The sequence below is a fragment of the Nerophis lumbriciformis genome, linkage group LG17, assembly GCF_033978685.3.
Source record: "Nerophis lumbriciformis linkage group LG17, RoL_Nlum_v2.1, whole genome shotgun sequence".
NCBI lineage: Eukaryota > Metazoa > Chordata > Actinopteri > Syngnathiformes > Syngnathidae > Nerophis > Nerophis lumbriciformis.
This window is the reverse complement of record NC_084564.2, coordinates 34,615,744-34,635,629: the sequence shown is the minus strand read 5'-3', so window position 1 is coordinate 34,635,629 and position 19,886 is coordinate 34,615,744. Positions and strand designations below refer to the sequence as shown.

General features: G+C 39.4%; 1 protein-coding gene and 1 pseudogene across 3 annotated transcripts in view; one reads left to right on the top strand and one right to left on the bottom strand.

Annotated features, from left to right (window-relative positions):
• LOC133614829 (extracellular calcium-sensing receptor-like) overlaps positions 1 to 19,886 on the top strand; it is a 145,118-nt gene that overhangs the window by 76,018 nt on the left and 49,214 nt on the right. The window lies entirely within an intron of this gene.
• On the bottom strand, positions 2,365 to 18,753 carry LOC133614890 (extracellular calcium-sensing receptor-like; annotated as a pseudogene).

Sequence of the window (19,886 nt, the reverse complement as noted above, 5' to 3'; positions counted from 1 at the left end):
TTCAACATCAAATATCTTGTTTTTGTAGTGCATTCAATTGAATATGGGTTGAAAAGGATTTGCAAATCATTGTATTCCGTTTATATTTACATCTAACACAATTTCCCAATTCATATGGAAACGGGGTTTGTACATTAACAATATATTTTTTTACATAAGCTGCAAAAAAAATCTTTATATTTTACTTTAAAAACTGGCAGCTCAGTCACCAGAATGTTACAGTGAAAGCAGTGTGTTTTTTACAGCATTTAAGAAATGGAATAAATGGAATGGAATGGAGAAACAATACCGCTGTTTTTAGCGGTAAAATTCATGCAACAAAGCTGCCAGGTTTTTTTTTACCGTAAAATCTTGTTGTTGTTTTTTTTTCGTTATTTAATGTTTTAGTGTTTTACTGTATATGGAGAAAAAAAAGTACCAATGTTGATTTTACAGTAAAAAACTCAGTTGGCGGATTTAACCGTAAAATCTATTGTCAATTTTACAGTGTACAATTAGATTGATAATTTGTTTTGAAATCATAAGTCAAGCAGATATTTAAGTACAGTATTTACCTTTATTTTAACAAAAAACATTTTTGCAATACACGATAGTATATATTTGGATTTTGATAATATTTAATTTTAAAATATATGCAATTGCATGCAGTATATGCTTTTAATGTCAAAGACAAGGCAAGGCAAGGCAACTTTATTTGTTTAGCACTTTTCATACACAAGGCAGACTCAAAGTGCTTCACAGCACAACATGTGGGACAACAAAGTGAAATGAAAGAAAATAAAGGCAAAATTAAAAATTACAATTCAAATTAAAATGCAGACAATAAAAAATAATAACAGTGCGGACGTTAAAAGTTAAAAAATTTAGCTGAAAGCTAAGGTGAACATAAAAGTTTTTAGTCTAGTTTTGAAAGTAGTCAGAGTTGGGGAAAGTCTGACATCTTCAGGAAGTTTATTCCAGCTATTTGTTGCATAGTGACTGAATGATGCTCTCCCTTGATTTGAGTTTACTTTGGGGACTGCTAACAGATTGGTTTCAGAAGATCATAGTGATCTAGAGGGCTTTCAAAAGGGAAATAAATATATTTAGTAAGAAAAGATTAAGCATTTTATTAACGCATATTATTTATAGGCTTTCGCGGGCCACTTAAAATAATGTGGCGGGCCAGATTTGGCCCTCGGGCCTTGAGTTTGACACCTGTGCTGTAGTGTATAGATTACGGTATGTTGCCTAGCGGGGAAGTAGTCTTTGCCATGAAATGGAATGTTATGTTGAGCCCTACAAAGTGTTTATACTGTAAGTATTGTACTTATTACACACTAGCTGTTTGATTGTTTGATTGATAACGCGAATCTCAAATTTGGGGGTGTTAAAAATTGCCGTGTAAAATTGAGCTACCACAGTTTGAACAAGTGGAGCCAAACTTTATGTTCAAACACTTTGCATCAGGCATATTTGCTTTGCTGCCATGGAAAAAGGTAGCATTACCTAGAAACAATCTGCTCTGAGTACTGCTGTAGTGCTTGTTTTACCAAGTGTTTGAGCTGGTGACCAGTCTGTAACCGGATGTAACGTCAAGGGAAACAAAGGTTTCGAAATATGATACTGTTTGATTTTATGCGAATTGATACCCGTTAGTACCGACGGAATTCGATACCTATCCCAATTGGTTAGTGTGGAGAATGCATATATTTTTAAGAGTTCTTTCTTTATTCATAGTCATGTTTAAAGCAGCTAATATTTCCCATGTGTACTCTTTATGCTTGTAACTTATGTACGCAAGTAAACTCTGTGCCTTACCTTGAAGGCGTTGGAATGTGGGAGTATGGTGTACTCCCTTTTTACCTTATCAGTATTAGAACAATGAGGCTGTATTCCTTTCTGTGCGGGTGGGGGCTGTTTTCGTACTCAATAAGCTGTCTCTTTCCGTTTGATTTTCAGACCGCTTCGAGATGCTGATATTACTGCATTGTAAGGGTGGTCTCCTAAAGCTTTAGCAGAACTTGATAATATTCCTATTCTGTCTTGATGGTTCTTCTTACTCAACATATGTCATCTGAAATAACTTGGAATTGACCAGTGACTTTAATTCCCTGAGAGGAAGACTGGTCAGACGCAACATTAGACAGACTTTTTGACACAGCTCTTGTATTAGCTCTAAAAACAGGTATCAAATAAATTGTTCAATGAGCGTATATTTACTGGAGTCTGTTTATATTATAACAGGAGTGGTTATATCACCTCAACATAAAATAAAACACAGCAAAACATAGGTTATCTACACATAATCTTATCAGTACAACTTTTGAATAGTAATTTTCCAGGCAAAAGCTAATCTTACAATGCCATTAAAATATTCCACTGTCATTGTTTTTTCCCAATCACATGTTTCTTTGTATTCCTCTCTGGTTTCAACTGTAAAATATTAAATTTTGGTGCAAATATACAGAAAAGTAACCCAAAGCTTGATGCCAGAATTGCAGAGATCTCTACTGTGACTGTAAACTTTCCGCGAGAGCTGACATAAGCAGGGATAAAAGAGATCCAGACTGCACAGAATATCAACATGCTGAAAGTGATTAATTTTTGAAAGTTTTCGAACCAGAAAAGCGAGGACGAAGCACAGAACAGCAAGCAGGCCGATATACACCAACACAACACAGAACCCAGCTGGAGAACACAAGCAGAGCATTGAACCATTATGTTGCCTTGAAGGCCATTACTACCGAGACGCAAGAAAGGGACAGGGCAAAAGTAATACCAAAGGCCGTGTGGCGCAGCATGCAGGACCAGTCTGAGGGCTTGCCCATGAACGTCAGTGAGCACAGGAAGCACAAGGTCAGGGAGAAGAGCAGGAGGAAGCTCAGCTCTGAGTTGCTGGCTCTCACAAGAGGAGTGTGTCGGAAGCAGAAGAAGATACATGACACCATTACAGTTAGACTTGCTCCAAAGAGTGAGCATGTGGTCAGCAAAGCCCCCATGGTTTCTCCATAGGACAGGAACTCAATCACCTTTGGCACACACTGGCTGTGGTCTTTATTGGACCAATCCTCTCGCATGCACTGGAAACACTCTGCAGAATCTAAATAGAACACATGCACCGAGTGTATGTAGTCAAGGTAGTACGCACACCACTCACCATTGACAGTCAAAATTGAGCATCATGATTTTCTTTAGTTTATACAGCTCATCTGTCATTAGACTGAGCAAGTGTACTTAATGGTGTGGCCAGTCAGTGTGTGTAGCAGTGTTGCCCAGATACCAATATTTTGGAACCAATACCAAAATGATTTCGATACTTTTCGGTACTTTTCTAAATAAAGGGGACCACAAAAAATTGCATTATTGGCTTTATTTTAACAAAAAATCTTAGGGTACATTAAACATACATGTATGTTTCTTATTGCAAGTTTGTCCTTAAATAAAATAGTGAACATACTAAACAACTTGTCTTTTATTAGTAAACGGCAAACAAAGGCTCCTAATTTATCTGCTGACGTATGCAGTAACATATTGTGTCATTTTCCATTCTTTTATTTTGTCAACATTATTAAGGACAAGTGGTAGAAAATGAATGATTAATCTACTTGTTCATTTACTGTTAATATCTCCTTACTTTCTCTTTTAACATGTTCCATCTACGCTTCTGTTAAAATGTAATAATCACTTATTCTTCTGTTGTTTAATACTTTACATTAGTTTTGGATGATACCACAAATTTAGGTATCAATCCAATACCAAGTTTAGGTAAAGTTAAAGTACCACTGATAGTCACACACACACTCAGTGTGGTGAAATTACCCTCTGCACTAGACCCATCCCCTTGTTGGACCCCCTGGGAGGTGAGGGGAGCAGTGAGCAGCAGTGGTGGCCATGCTCGGGAATCATTTTGGTGATTAAACCCCCAATTCCAACCCTTGATGCTGAGTGCCAAGCAGGGAGGTAATGGGTCCCATTTTTATAGTCTTTGGTATGACTCGACCGTCGTTACAGGATCATACATTGGTAATATTCAAAGTCTTCATGTGTCCAGGGACATTTTTCCTGAGTTTATAAACATAATATACATTTAAAAGAAACGAAAGAAGATGTTGTGATGCCAAAACATATCGACGTAATCATAGTAGTATCGACTAGATACGCTACTGTACTTGGTATCATTACAGTGGGGGCGGACCGGTACTTTTCAGAGGCGGTATAGAACCGAACATGATTAATTAGTATCGCGGTACTATACTAATACTGGTATACCGTACAACCCTAGTGTGTAGCTAACAGAACATTAATATTTCATCTTAAAACTCACTGGTGGAGTTGCTGTTCTCCCCAGCAGCACAAGCGATGCAGGAAAAGCAGCAGATTGGTTTTCCTCTAATGGCGACTTTACGAAAGCCTGGCAGACAACTGTCACTGCACACGGACTCGGGTCTCTGTAACAATCAGCAGCACTCCATTTTAAATACCATGGACACATCTCAGTTTTTCTACGGAGATGGGTACCTTTGAGGAATCAGTAGCCCATGTGATGTTGATTCTGTTCATCTTGAATTGATTTCCCTGTGGTAGTGAAGCATCGTAGCTCCCGACAGCCACAAACGCAACACCTCCCACTGCGTCTTTCTGCCAGTTCACCAGCTCATATGTTGCAGCGGGGTCTCTGTTCTTATCAAAGTGCACATTTTCACCGGACTGAAGAGTGAAGTTTACAGTTTGCAGGTGTTTCACAACCTAAAAATGGGAAAAGCTTTTCAGTTTCCTAACAGAAAATGTAGTTAAATAAAGTCATTACTTTAAGGAGGTGACTTCTAACCTTCTCTGTCTCTAAGATATCTGGCCAAACACATGACAGGGTCACATTGGAGACACTTTGTCGACATCGGAACATGTTATGTGTGGCGTGGGCCACTGCATACACAGCCTTATACACATTGTTAGATATCCTCAGGTCGGACACGTCCGTAAAAGCATTGTCAATATTCTCCAGCCTCTCAGAGCCAGTACAGTGCTTAGTACCATGTGGGTCGGAATGAAAGCTACAGTCAAAATTTGCTTCCCAGAATTCTTTGAGCAGTTCATTCTGAGTTGGGTTAACCTGCAGCAGAAACTCTCGCAGGCCAGGGATTTTGGTCTTTCTGATGGTGAAACCCAGAGCCCCTGTCAGGATGTGTGAGTACTTCTTGATGGAGAGACGTTTGGCTGTGATCCAGGATTCACTGCCAACCCACTGCAACCCGGTCAGGTTCTGGTTTATCGCTTCTTCCAGCAAAACGTCCATCTCGCCCCGTGCGAGGAAAGCAACTAAAACCTGAGCTGTGCCGCTGCCGATCCTTCTGACAATTTGTGACACCTTCTCGGCGGAATCAGACCTGGAGATGGCTTCAGAGTACTCAACACAGACTCCTTCTTGGCCTGCAGCTGCAATAAATGTAGCCATGCCATTGTTGCCATAGTCGTTGTTGCTTCTAACGGTGCCGACCCAGGACCAGCCAAAGTGTTTGACCAATTTTGCCAAGGCTCTGTTCTGGAAGTAGTCACTGGGGATGGTTCTAAAGAAGGTGTGATACTCCTTTCTGTTACTTAAACAGGCACAAGTGTCAAAGTGGCTGATCTGGAGAAAAAAATGAGAGAGAAAAAAGTGAGACTCACAAAAGCGACAATAGTGACAACAATTAAATATTTACCACCGGTGTTTGGAAAATCCCAGATGTTTGTAACATGGCGATGGTTCAGGATGACTCGGAGGCACCAATGATGGCGTGAACCGATGATTGACTTGAGCAGTTTGGTGCTTGTGGTCCATTCGTCAGACCCATGGCGGCATGCACTGAAGGCAGCTCTGACCCACAGGTGTCAAACACCTTATAGCCGATGGAGACGTTGGGCAGCAGACAGCTATTGTTGATGTCCTTGATTGCGAATATCATTGTTTGCGCAAAACGTAATTCTCTAAGATTTATCCTGAAAAAAAAGCATTCAGACTGTATGTTCATACAGTGTGTACCATCAACACAAAAGAGCATCTAGTACCTGGAACATCTTATGGGTTCTGGAGTCTCTCTGAAAGACAGTTGAGGCTTGGAAATTTGACTATGTATGAAAAATGCACCTCCAATGGTGATGTCCTGTTCCTCAGATAAGAGAGGGAATTCTAGCCTACCCAACGCCTCACAAAGTGGAGCCTCATCCTCCGCTGCGAAGGCTGTTATGAGAAACACAAGAAGTAACATCCCACAGACGCAGTCATACATCTAGAAGATGTACACAAAATATTCTCTAATGACACCAAATGTGATGGGTCGAGCATTATAAGAGTGCAGTCAATGACGATGAGGATGATTTAGCATGATGTCATTTTTTTTATGCAAGAGGCGGGATACACCCTGACCGATCGCTAGTCAATCACAGGGCACACGTTAACAAACAGCCATTCACATTAACACTCACAAAATATAGACATGATAGTAGTAGTCTTTTCAAGTACTACAATCACAAGTTGTTCCCCTAATGTTATAATGCATGCAAATCATATCAGCTGTACGTTTATATAGGTTTACACATATACAGCATACAGAGAAAAGAAGACCAATACCCACTGTAAAACATTGAGGAGACTCGGTTATGTACTAAGAAGGCTTTGGTCTTTGATCTGCGTAGGTATAACAAAAGGCAAGACCATACTATCAAGCCAAAATGTGAAATCTAAGTCTTAATTGCAAGTCATGGGTCCTCCAATAAGACAATTACCCAAATCACAGCCGAAACCCCTTAAGAATAGCTAAGGGCGAAACTATTCAAAAGTGGCAGTCTATGAGCCCTGAATTAAATCCAATTGAACATATGTGGAAAGAGCTTAAACATGCAATTTGTCGAATATATGTATCAAGCCTAAGAGAACTGGAATCTTTTGCGCACAAGGAGTCGGCCAAAACGCCTGGCGACAGATGCTGTAGTATCACTGAGAGTTACAGGAAGGGCCTGATTGCAGTAAATGCTTAGAAAGGTTGTGTCAGGGGTCAGGCCTATAGCCAGTTAATTACTGCTATTTTAAAAAAAGTTATTTTGGACCACAAATAAAATATAATGTTTAAATGCAGTTTGCTTTTGTCTGTTTTATTAGTTTAGTAATGGTTGTTGTAGGTCTTTCTTTCTTCAATTTTGACCTCGTAAAACTATTACAATTGCATTCATTCAACAGTTTAATCGCAAATGCTCAAAATGTCCCCCTTCAACTTTGTATTTCTTCCCACACCTTTCTTTTTTCTTTTTCTTTTTTATTAATCAATCCAACAAAATAATACCATAATAATACAATTCCAATTCCAAAATCAAACCAGCAACATTCAGAATAGCAACCAACAGAGCAATTGAGATGACACAAAACAATCCAAAAGTAGTCAAACAAAAATGAATAATATCAACAACAGTATCAATATTATTAAGAATTCCAACATAACAGTGATTAGAAATCCCTCATTGACATTATCATCACAGCCATTTATAAAAAAAAAATACAAAATGAACAATAGTGTCACAGTGGCTTACACTTGCATCGCATCTCATAAGCTTCACAACACATTGTGTACAATATTTTCAACAAAGATAAAATAAGTCATATTTTAGGTTCATTTAATAGTTAAAACAAATTTAAATAATATATCCCATATTCCAATATATGACTCATTATTATCCAAACTAAATGCAGTTTTTTCTACTGATATCATCTCCATAGCTTGTGTATACCAGTCAGTTGGAGTTGGACTATCAACATTATTTTTAGTATTACCCTTTTTGTTATGATGCACATTGAACGAAACGCATGTTTATTCTTTTGATGACACGTTACTAAATTGATGCAGATCACCAAGAATAGAAGTTTGCAGTGTCATTGGGATGTTTAGGAATGTGATTGCTTCTTTTGTTGTTTTCAACCATAACTCTTTTATTCTCTGACATTCCCACAATAAATGAACAGAGTTCTGTCAGCTGCCCGACACTTCATACATAATTTGCTATCTACTACGCCAATTTTAAACAGCTGAGAAGATGTACAATACAATCTATTCAAGATCTTAAATTGACTTCCCACACCTTTCTAGAACACCGTAGCACATAGAATAACACATCACACTTGACATACTTTTGATCTTTAAAAGCACAAATAAATGTGCACTTTTGTCCAGTAATTTATTAAAACCATCTAATTAAGTCGAAGTTTTGCATCCGGATAAGGATATTAAAGTTACTCTTTTGACAAGTGATCCAAATAAACTCTTACGCACACCTGATTAAGCAGAGCGTTGGACCGTGTCATCTTTAATTTGATGTTATTTTTGTTTTCCACTGAAGACTTTCCTCTTAGGGCCACATTTAATTAAAAAGGAGTAGTAAGCAGTGCCTGATGTTTCAAACAGATCAGTGGTCTCCGGAGGTTTAGCCATGTGGGATGGGAACAAGGTCTGGTGCCTCAGGCCTGACCTTGACTTACACCTGAGGTACTTTTACCTACACTCAAACAATAACGAGCTAAAAGTCCCTTCCTCTGGGATTTAGTGTCGCTTGCCTTCTGTCACAACTTGTCCTTACTCTGCTCTTGAAACTGTAGCAAAATGACCCCCCTGCGAGTCTTATGATGAATGGCAGACACTTAACAAGACTGTCACTTGGCATATATGTTTAGAAAACAAATACTCATTCATTTGAACTTGAGATACATTTTAAAAATTATACTTGTTTTGCTTGTTAGGCTTTAAAGGGAACTGCAATTTATTTATTTATTTTGTCTGTCTTAACTCATTCTCTTTCTATGCCACATCAATGTGGAATGCGCTCCCAACAGGTATAAAAAAAAGGGCACCTCTATCCTCCTTCAAAACCGCAATAAAAGTACACCTCCAGGCAACTTCAACCCTAAACTAACACCCTCCCCGGATTGTTGTTAATAATCAAATGTTAACAATCAAATGCAGATATTTTTCTTATGCCTTCTGATCTCTCTTTCTCTCTCTCTATGTCCACTACTTGCTGTACATATCCTACCAAGTCAGACCTACACTGTTTCAATATCCATTTCTCTGTTCTCAATTGTTGATGACTGATGATAACAACCAAACCTAACCCCCCCGCCCCCTCCACACCCGGAATGGTAAAAAATGTAAATAATTCAATGTATACACCCTGATGATTATCTTGTGTGATGACTGTATTATGATGATAGTATATATGATTGTATATATCTGTATCATGAATCAATTTAAGTGGACCCCGACTTAAACAAGTTGAAAAACGTATTCGGGTGTTACCATTTAGTGGTCAATTGTACGGAATATGTACTTCACTGTGCAACCTACTAATAAAAGTCTCAATCAAAAAAAACAAAAAAACCTGCCTCTGATGAGTGGTCGGGACACTCACCTTCTCCCGATCACTAATCAGAGATCTACTTAGTCCTGCCTCTCGCCACACTCTGGCTGTTTTGTTTGCTTCACGTAACACGTTATGTTGGTTTCTTGCTCCTTATTCCTGTGCTAGTTTTTCTGTAGCTTCCCGTGCCAGCGGCACGTTCCTATGTTTTGTATTCTTGCCGAGTCACGATAATAAACCCTTTTTTTTACCTGCACGCTGCTTCCGAACGTCCATCTGCATTTTGGGGAAACGACCAGCGCATAACCATGTGACCCCACCGTAACATATAACTCACGACAAAAGTAGTCTGCTCACAGCATGTGAATATTATGTAATATTTGGTTTGCAATCTTTTAAATGTAAAGATGCCAGCATATCACAAAGGATAGGAAATACTTTGATTCTTGTTTGATTACTCAATTTATTATTGCAACCTTGTAGAGCTACTACAAAGTTGAACCATTTCTCCACCGTCTCCGGTGTATTTTGTGCCGCAACCATGAACATAAAGAATTACAGTAAATGCATTCGCGAAAATGTTGTCCTTGCCTCGATCTTCTACATTGTCGAAATCATTTGTTGGCAAGGCCCGAACGACCATCTTTGTGTGAATTCACAGCTTCTAAAACTGTGAGTACTGTATGTCAGGCATCGCACATTTCCATGTTCAGGTTTTTCTTGGTACTTCTCAACTTTGCCGTGAAAAAGTTTGTACGAGCGCTTAATACATGAGGCCCCGGGTGCCTATGCTTACTCTCTCAGACCTGGTTCCACTTTTGCAGGCGTTGTTCCCCTAAAACTTTATATAGAAAGAAACTCACCGATGAGAAGATGAGATTCATGAGCCAACTTACAAAACCCAAAACCAGTGAAGTTGGCACATGTAAATGGTAAATAAAAACAGAATACAATGATTTGCAAATCCTATTCAAAATGTATTAAAAGCAGCTTCCATGAAATGCTCAGTCATTCACAAAAAAGGATGGGGCGAGAGTCACCACTTTGTGAACAAATGTGTGAGCATATTGTCGAATAGTTTAAGAACAACATTTCTCAACGAGGAATTCAGCGATATCACCATCTACGGTCCGTAATATCATCAAATGGTTCGGAGAATCTGGAGAAATCACTGCACGTAAGCAATGATATTACGGACCTTGGATACCTCAGGCGGTACTGCATCAAAAAGCGACATCAGCGTGTAAAGGATTTCACCACATGGGCCCAGGAACACTTCAGAAAACCACTATCAGTAACTACAGTTTGTCGCTACATCTGTAAGTGCAAGTTAAAACTGTACTATGCAAAGCAAAAGCCATTTATCACCAACACCCAGAAACACCGCCGGCTTCGCTGGGCCCGAGCTCATCTAAGATGGACTGATGCAAAGTGGAAAAGTGTGTTATGGTCTGACGAGTCCACATTTCAAATTGTTTTTGGAAACTGTGGACGTCGTGTCCCCTGGACCAAAGACGAAAAGATCCATCCGGACTGTTATAGGCGCAACGTTGAAAAGTCAGCATCTGTGATGGTATGGGGGTGTATTAGTGCCCAAGGCATGGGTAACTTACACATCTGTGAAGGCACCATTAATGCTGAAAGGTACATAGAGGTTTTGGAGCAACATATGTTGCCATCCAAGCAACAGATACAAGTTACAACAACATGGCTTCATAATAAAAGAGTGCGGGTACTAGACTGGCCTGCCTGTAGTCCAGATCTGTCACCCATTGAAAATGTGTGGTGCAATATGAAGCCTAAAATACCACAACGGAGACCGCGGACTGTTGAATAATTTAAGCTGTACATCAAGCAAGAATGGGAAATAATTCCACCTGAAAAGCTTTAAAAATTGGTCTCCTCAGTTCCCAAACGTTTGCTGAGTGTTGTTAAAAGGAAAGGCCATGTAACACAGAGGTAAAAATGCCCCTGTGCTAACTTTTTTGCAATGTGTTGTTGCCACTAAATTCTAAGTTAATGATTGTTTGCAAAAAAAAAAAAAAGTTTCTCAGTTGTAACATTAAATATCTTCTCTTTGCAGTCTATTCAATTGAATACAAGTTAAAAAGGATTTGCAAATCATTGTATTCGGTTTTTATTTATGATTTACACAATGTGCCAACTTCACTGGTTTTGGATTTTGTATATAGGTGATATATTTTGCATAATATGCTGGGATAGGATAGGCTCCAGCACCCTGCGACGAGCAATAGAAAATGTATGGATGGATTAAATATACAGTTCTAAACTTACCAATAAACAAAACAATGCTTGAAAGCCTTGAATATAAACACCAAATTCATCAAGTAAGGCCTTCTCAAAAATTCTACATGTTCCACTATTGACTAAGTTGTGTCAAATACTGCATGAAGTTCACATTCCATTTAATTCCCTGTATAATTAACTGAGGGATGTGAGATTTATGGACGTTGATTTGAATTTGCTCTTGATCTTGATTACCGGTAAGTCAAATAACCCCAAAACTAAACTAAACTAAAATTCAACCATTTAACCACATATTTTATTCTATTTGTTTTTCATTAATATGTTGTCTGTCTATCTGTGTTGGCCCTGCGATGAGGTGGCGACTTGTCCAAGGTGTACCCCGCCTTCTGCCCGAATGCAGCTGAGATAGGCTCCAGCATCTCCCGCGACCCCAAAAGGGACAAGCGGTAGTAAATGGATGTATGTTTCCCCAAACCTAATCATATTAGCACGAGATCCCTTCTCTTCTTCACAGCTCCTTGCATGGGCTTTGAATCCCCTCATATGATGGACTATAGTGTCATCTCCTGGATACATCAGGTAACAGCATAAAAATGCTGCATTTACTATGATAAATAAGTAGTCATAGCCTCACAAGTGGTAAAGATAATAAGAATTTGTATAGTCTATTAACATTGTTATACAGCTGTTTTGAAAACATGTTCTATTATAGCTGATTTATTCAAGAAAAACTCCACCAGAAATGCTCTTTAAAGAGGTATAAACAATGCCACTTTAACTCCTAAACCAGCCCCACATTTTATGTATCATCTTGTACTTAAATTACTGATGAACTTTTACAACCCAACATGTACTCTTTCACTTTAGATAGTTTTACGTCATTAGCTACCACAGTTTGTATTGGTTTGTTTTGGATTTTGATATATTATATTGTTTTTTATACATATATAGTACCTTTTGCTAGTTTGTTGTAAGACCTAATTAAAATATGCACATTTAAGTAGTGTGCTAATATTATACCCAAAACCCAAAACCAGTGAAGTTGGCACGTTGTGTAATTCGTCAATAAAAACAGAATACAATGATTTGCAAATATTTTTCAACTTATATTCAATTGAATAGATTGCAAAGACAAGATATTTAATGTTCGAACTGAGAAACGTTGCAAATAATCATTATCTTAGAATTTAATGGTAGCAACACATTGCAAAAAAGTTGGCACAGTGGCATTTTTACCTCTGTGTTGTATGGCCTTTCCTTTTAACAACATTCAGTAAATGTTTGGGAACTGAGGAGACCAATTTTTTTAAGCTTTTCAGGTGGAATTCTTTCCCATTCTTGCTTGATGTACAGCTTAAGTTGTTCAACAGTCCGGGGTCTCCGTTGTGGTATTTTAGGCTTCATTTTGAAGCCACACCTTTTCAATGGGAGTTAGGTCTGGACTACAGGCGGGCCAGTTGAGTACCTGCACTCTTTTACTATGAAGCCACGCTGTTGTAACACTTGGCTTGGCATTGTCCTCCTGAAATAAGCAGGGGTGTCCATGATAACATATGTTGTGGAGCGACATATGTTGCCCCACAACCTGTATGTGTACCCTTCAGCATTAATGGTGCCTTTACAGATGTGTAAGTTACCCATGCCTTGGATACTAATACAACCCCATACCATCACAGATGCTGCTTTTTTAACTTTGCGCCTATAACAATCCGGATGGTTATTTTCCTCTTTGTTCCGGAGGACACGACGTCCACAGTTTCCAATAACAATTTGAAATGTGGACTCGTCAGACCACTGAACATTTTTCCACTTTGCATCAGTCCATCTTCGATGAGCTCAGGCCCAGTGAAGCCGGTGACGTTTCTGGGTGTTGTTGAAAAATGGATTTCGCTTTGCATAGTAGAGTTTAAACACACACTTACAGATGTAGCGACAAACTTTAGTTACTGACAGTAGTTTTCGGAAGTGTTTCTGAGCGCATGTGGTGATATCCTTTACACACTGTTGTCGCTTTTTGATGCAGTACCGCTTAAAGGGATCAAAGGTCACAGGCATTCAATGTTGGTTTTCGTCCTTGCAGTGATTTTTCCAGATTCTCTGAACCTTTTGATGATATTACGGACCATAGTTGGTGAAATCCCAAAATTCCTTGCAATAGCTTGTTGAGAAATGTTGTTCTTAGACTGTTCGACAATTTGCTCACGCATTTGTTCACAAAGTGGTGACCCTCGCCCTGTCCTTGTTTGTGAATGACTGAGCATTTCATGGAAGCTGCTTTTATACCCAATCATGGCACCCACCTGTTTCCAATTAGCCTGTTCACCTGTGAGATGTTCCAAATAAGTGTTTGATGAGCATTCCTCCACTTTCTCAGTCTTTTTTGCCACTTGTTCCAGCTTTTTTGAAACATGTTGCAGGCATCAAATTCCAAATGCAAAAAATAACAAAGTTTACCAGTTCGAACATTAAATATCTTGTCTTTGCAGTCTATTCAATTGAACGTAGGTTGAAAAGGATTTGCAAATGATTGTATTCTGTTTTTGTTTACCATTTACACAACGTGCCAAAGTTCACTGTTTTTTGGGTTTTGTATTATATCATAGAAAAATATTTTTAATAATTCTATTGTCACTTTTATAAGAACAATGGACATCAAGTTGGTGTGCGTTCAATATTAGCTGCTTTGATTTTAGAAATAAAATGTTTAATACCAAATAATCCCAATTATTTACAAATTAGTTATATGTCATTTTTTACAAAGCTAGTTGTCCAGGGTATTGTTATTTATTCACAGACTAGATTGAGATAGCTGACAGCAAGCTGAATGGCTGACACAGACAGAGAAGGGCAGGGCTGAAACAACCCACTACTGTAGTAGGCTACTCATGACCAAAACAACCTAACAAGGATGAAAACCTAAAAACAACAACAAAATGATGCTCTGTAGGTCATTCAGACAAACAACTGAAATATGTGAAGATAAACAAATAAATACAGTTTTACAGATATCTGTGCTCTTTTTACAATGATAACTGTGTTACAAATGAAATAATTAGGTTAATTTAACCTTCACTAGTACTAATTATTTACCCCTTACCCCGGGGGTCAGCAACCCGCGGCTCTCGAGGCGCATGCGGCTCTTTAGTGCGGCCCTAGTGACTCCCTGGAGCAGTTTTTTTTAGATTAATGAAAATGGAAAAAGATGGGGGGGAAATAATTTTTTTGTTTTAGTATGTTTTTTGTTTTAGGACAAACATGACACAAACCTTCCCAATTATTAGAAATCCCACTGTTTAATATGTTTGTGTGTATGCTTCACTGATGAGAGTATTTGGTGAACATTGTTTTTAACCTACTAATTTTGGCAGTTCTTGAACTCAGCATAGTGTGGACTGTGACGCAACAGTTTGTTTACATGTAAAATCTTCCACTCCCTTGTATCATTTTGTCCACCAAAAGTTTCATGCTGTGCGTGAATGCACAAAGGTGCGCTTTGTTGATGTTATTGACTTGTTGGAGTGCTAATCAGGCATATTTGGTCAGTGCATGACTGCAAGCTAATCAATGCTAACATGCTATTCAGGCTAGCTGTATGTACATATTGCATCATTATGCCTCATTTGTAGGTATATTTTAGCTCATTTAATATCCTTTACTTTTATCCTCTTTGTATATAATTTAGTTTTGCATGTCTCATGACACATTATCTGTATGTAATATTGGCTGCATTTCAGATAGTTGTTTGTGTGTCAAGTTGTTCCAGACCACAGCAAACGTTAACTAGCTTGCCAAAGATTGTAATACATCTATTAAAAGAAGACAGCCTGCCATTTCCTTTAAACTTGGACACTCACATCTATACCTTTGGCCATTAAAAGCCAGTCATTTCCAGGATTTATCTCACCTTCTAAGTAGCCTCTGATGTACTATTGGTTTCTAATAGAATAGAAAGTACTTTATTGATCCCTGGGGGAAATTCAGCACCACAGTTCGCTCACAATAGACAATAAACACTTGGGTATTTTTTTTGCATGTGAATAATATAAATACAGTCTATTATACAGCATTATTCACATGTGAATAATATAAATACAGTCTATTATATAGCATTATTCACACGTGAATAATATAAATACAGTCTATTATACAGCATTATTCACATGTGAATAATATAAATACAGTCTATTATACAGCATTATTCACATGTGAATAATATAAATACAGTCTATTATACAGCATTATTCACATGTGAATAATAATAAATACAGTCTATTATACATTTAAGTACAGTCAAAAAGGAACATATGCGTTACATAGTCTGATGGCTGTCGGTATGAAGGTCTTCCTATGTCGTTCCCTGTTGCATTTTGGGAGTCTGAGCTTTCCACTGAACGTGCTCCGCCAGGTCCGAGTGTAGTGGGTGGGAGGTGTTGTCCATAGTCGCTAGGAGCTTTGCAAGACTTCTCCTCTCTGACACTACCGCCATAGAGTCTAGCTCCAGTCTAGCTGGGTATAAAAGTAGATTCCATGAAACGCTCAGTCATTCACAAACAAGGATGGGGCGAGGGTTACCACTTTGTCAACAAAGCGTGAGCAAATTGTTGAACAGTTTAAGAAAAACCTTTCTCAACCAGCTATTGCAAGGAATTTTGGGATTTCACCATCTACGGTCTGTAATATCATCAAAGGGTTCAGAGAATCTGGAGAAATCACTGCACGTAAGCAGCTAAGCCCGTGACCTTCGATCCCTCAGGCTGTACTGCATCAACAAGCGACATCAGTGTGTAAAGGATATCACCACATGGGCTCAGGAACACTTCAGAAACCCACTGTCAGTAACTACAGTTGGTCGCTACATCTGTAAATGCAAGTTAAAACTCTCCTATGCAAGGCGAAAACCGTTTATCAACAACACCCAATAACGCCGTCGGCTTCGCTGGGCCTGAGCTCATCTAAGATGGACTGATACAAAGTGGAAAAGTGTTCTGTGGTCTGACGAGTCCACATTTCAAATTGTTTTTGGAAACTGTAGACGTCGTGTCCTCCGGACCAAAGAGGAAAAGAACCATCCGGATTGTTATAGGCGCAAAGTTGAAAAGCCAGCATCTGTGATGGTATGGGGGGGTATTAGTGCCAAAGACATGGGTAACTTACACATCTGTGAAGGCGCCATTAATGCTGAAAGGTACATACAGGTTTTGGAGCAACATATGTTGCCATCCAAGCAACGTCACCATAGACGCCCCTGCTTATTTCAGCAAGACAATGCCAAGCCACGTGTTACATCAACGTGGCTTCATAGTAAAAGAGTGCGGGTACTAGACTGGCCTGCCTGTAGTCCAGACCTGTCTCCTATGAAAATGTGTGGCACATTATGAAGCCTAAAATACCACAACGGAGACCCGCGGACTGTTGAACAACTTAAGCTGTACATCAAGCAAGAATGGGAAAAAATTCCACCTGAGAAGCTTAAAAAATGTGTCTCCTCAGTTCCCAAACGTTTACTGAGTGTTGTTAAAAGGAAAAGCCATGTAACACAGCGGTGAACATGCCTTTTTCCAATTACTTTGGCACGTGTTGCAGCCATGAAATTCTAAGTTAATTCTTTTTTGCAAAAAAAAATTAAGTTTATGAACACCAAATATCTTGTCTTTGTAGTGCATTCAATTGAATATGGGTTGAAAAGGATTTGCAAATCATTGTATTCCGTTTATATTTACATCTAACACAATTTCCCAACTCATATGGAAACGGGGTTTTTATAATCCTCAACCATGTCCACATCGACCCCCCTGATGGAAACAGGGGTGGCCGGAGTACTCTTCCTCCTTCCCAGGTCCACAATCAGCTCCTTGGTCTTTGTCACATTGAGCTGGAGGTGGTTCTTTTCCACACCATGTGACAAAGTCCTCCACCAGTGCCCTGTATTCCTCCTCATCACCATCTTCAATACACCCCACTATCGCAGAGTCATCAGAAAACTTCTGAAGGTGGCAGGACTCTGACTGGTGGTGTAGATGGTGAAGAGGAAGGGGGAGAGGACTGTGCCCTGCGGGGCCCCGGTGTTGCTGACCAGTCTGTCAGACACACAGTCCTGCAGTTGCACGTATTGTGGTCTGTTAGTCAGGTAATCAACAACCCAGGACACCAAGGGGGCCTCCACCTGCTTTGTCTCCAACTTCACACCCAGTAGCCCGGGCCGTATGGTATCGTAAGCACTGGAGAAGTAAAAAAAACATGACCCTCACACTGCTCGCAGGCTTGTCTAGGTGGGTGTGGGCTTGGTTCAGCAGGTAGATGACCGTGTCCTCCACTCCCAGTCGGGGCTGATAGGCGAACTGGAGTGGGTCCAGGTGGGGCTTGTTCGTCGGTCGCAGTTGTTCCAGGACCAACCTCTCCATGGTCTTCATGATATGGGAGGTTAGAGCCACCGGTTTGTAGCCCTTCGACGTGCTGGGTCTCGTGCACTTGCACTGGGGATGGGGACCACGCATGAGGTTTTCCACAGTGTGGGGACTTTCTGCAGCCTGAGGCTCATGTTGAAGATGTGCTGAAGCACACCACACAACTGTGGGGCACAGGCTTTGAGCACCCTGGGGCTCACACCGTCAGGACCCGCGGCCTTGCCTGTGTGTAACTTCTTTAGCTGTGCATTCACCTGGTCTGCAGACAGACACACTGGGGGGGTCTCAGGTGGTTGGGGGATGAGGGGGTCGTCAAGCTGAGGGTGAGGTGTTAAGTGGGGGGAGGTAGTCATTGGAGTTGGGGGGCTGTGAGGGGGGGGGGGGGGGGGGTGGTTGGTTCGCTGGGGGTGGGGGGACCTTGTCGGAGCCACTGTGTCAAACCTGTTAAAGAACTGGTTTAGCTCATTGGCCCCCTCTTTGTTTCCCACCATCCCCTACCCCCCGACGGTTTGAGGCCGGTGATGGTCTGCATACCTCTTCAAACCGACTTCATGTTGTTGTCCTTCAGCTTCCCTTCCAGCTTCCTCCTGTAGTTCTCCTTGGCCTCCATGAGTTTGGTCTTTAGCAGCCTCTGAACTCTTTTCACCTCCTCCTTGTTACCAGCATTGAATGCCCTCTTCTTCTCATTCAGCAGGGCTTTGATGTCTTTGATCACCCACATTAATGTTGTAAATATGTGTAGAATAAATATTAAATTTCAACATTTCTGTCAACGAAGAGTTGCTTCAGCCTGCAACACATAGTCATTATAATAGTAGGCTAATATAGCTAACATTGACACTTACGTCATGTGTTGCCTTCATTATAAGACTTATATACGGCTTTTCATTTTTTGCGGCTCCAGACAGATTAGTTTTTTGTATTTCTGGTCCAATATGGCTCTTTCAGCATTTTTGGTTGCCGACCCCTGCCTTACCCCCATACATTTCTGTTCAAAATAAAAATAAAAATAAAACAATTAGATAACATTAATACTGTAGTATTTTACTATCTGTGATATATTATGGTTTATGTCAGCATGTTCACAAACTTTACGCAGCAATTAAACAAGCATGCTAGGTTATTTGGAGATTTTAAATTGTCAAGTCTGAATGTGAGTGGTAATGGACTCAATAAGAACAATCAGTATACCAGATGGATGCGTGAATTAATGGATTATTAATTTGAATGAAAGTCTTAAATACATTAATTGTAGTACTTAGACTTAGACTTAGACAAACTTTATTGATCCACAAGGGAAATTGTTCCACACAGTAGCTCAGTTACAAATGATGGAAAGGATAAGAATGGAAAGAATATTGCGCACAAGGGCACAAAAAGAGGGCGAAAACAAAAGGTATAAAGTAGACTAAAAATGTACCATAGTAGCAATATAAAATATAACATATATGTAATATTTACATATTATATATACTGTATATAATATATACTGATATATTATAGTATTATATTATATTTGTATATGATATATACAATAGATAACAAATCCCAATTACCATGTACAATATTACAGTACATGTAACAGAAAAAATAGAGCGTAGATCCAGCAGAAAATATACATTATAAACAAAGAGAGGTAGCTAACATAGAAGCGATCAGGTAATAGACAAATGTCAGCTATTGCTGTATGTCGAGTGATTCTACAGCTGGATGGGGTGCGTAATGAGGGAGTTCTTGAGTTGGTTATATAATAATTTTAATGCCTAAAGGTACATTTTATTTCAATTTACTTCAATAGTTGTAAATAAATTTGGCTTATTGAATTATTTACACGAAAAAACAATGCACACTCTT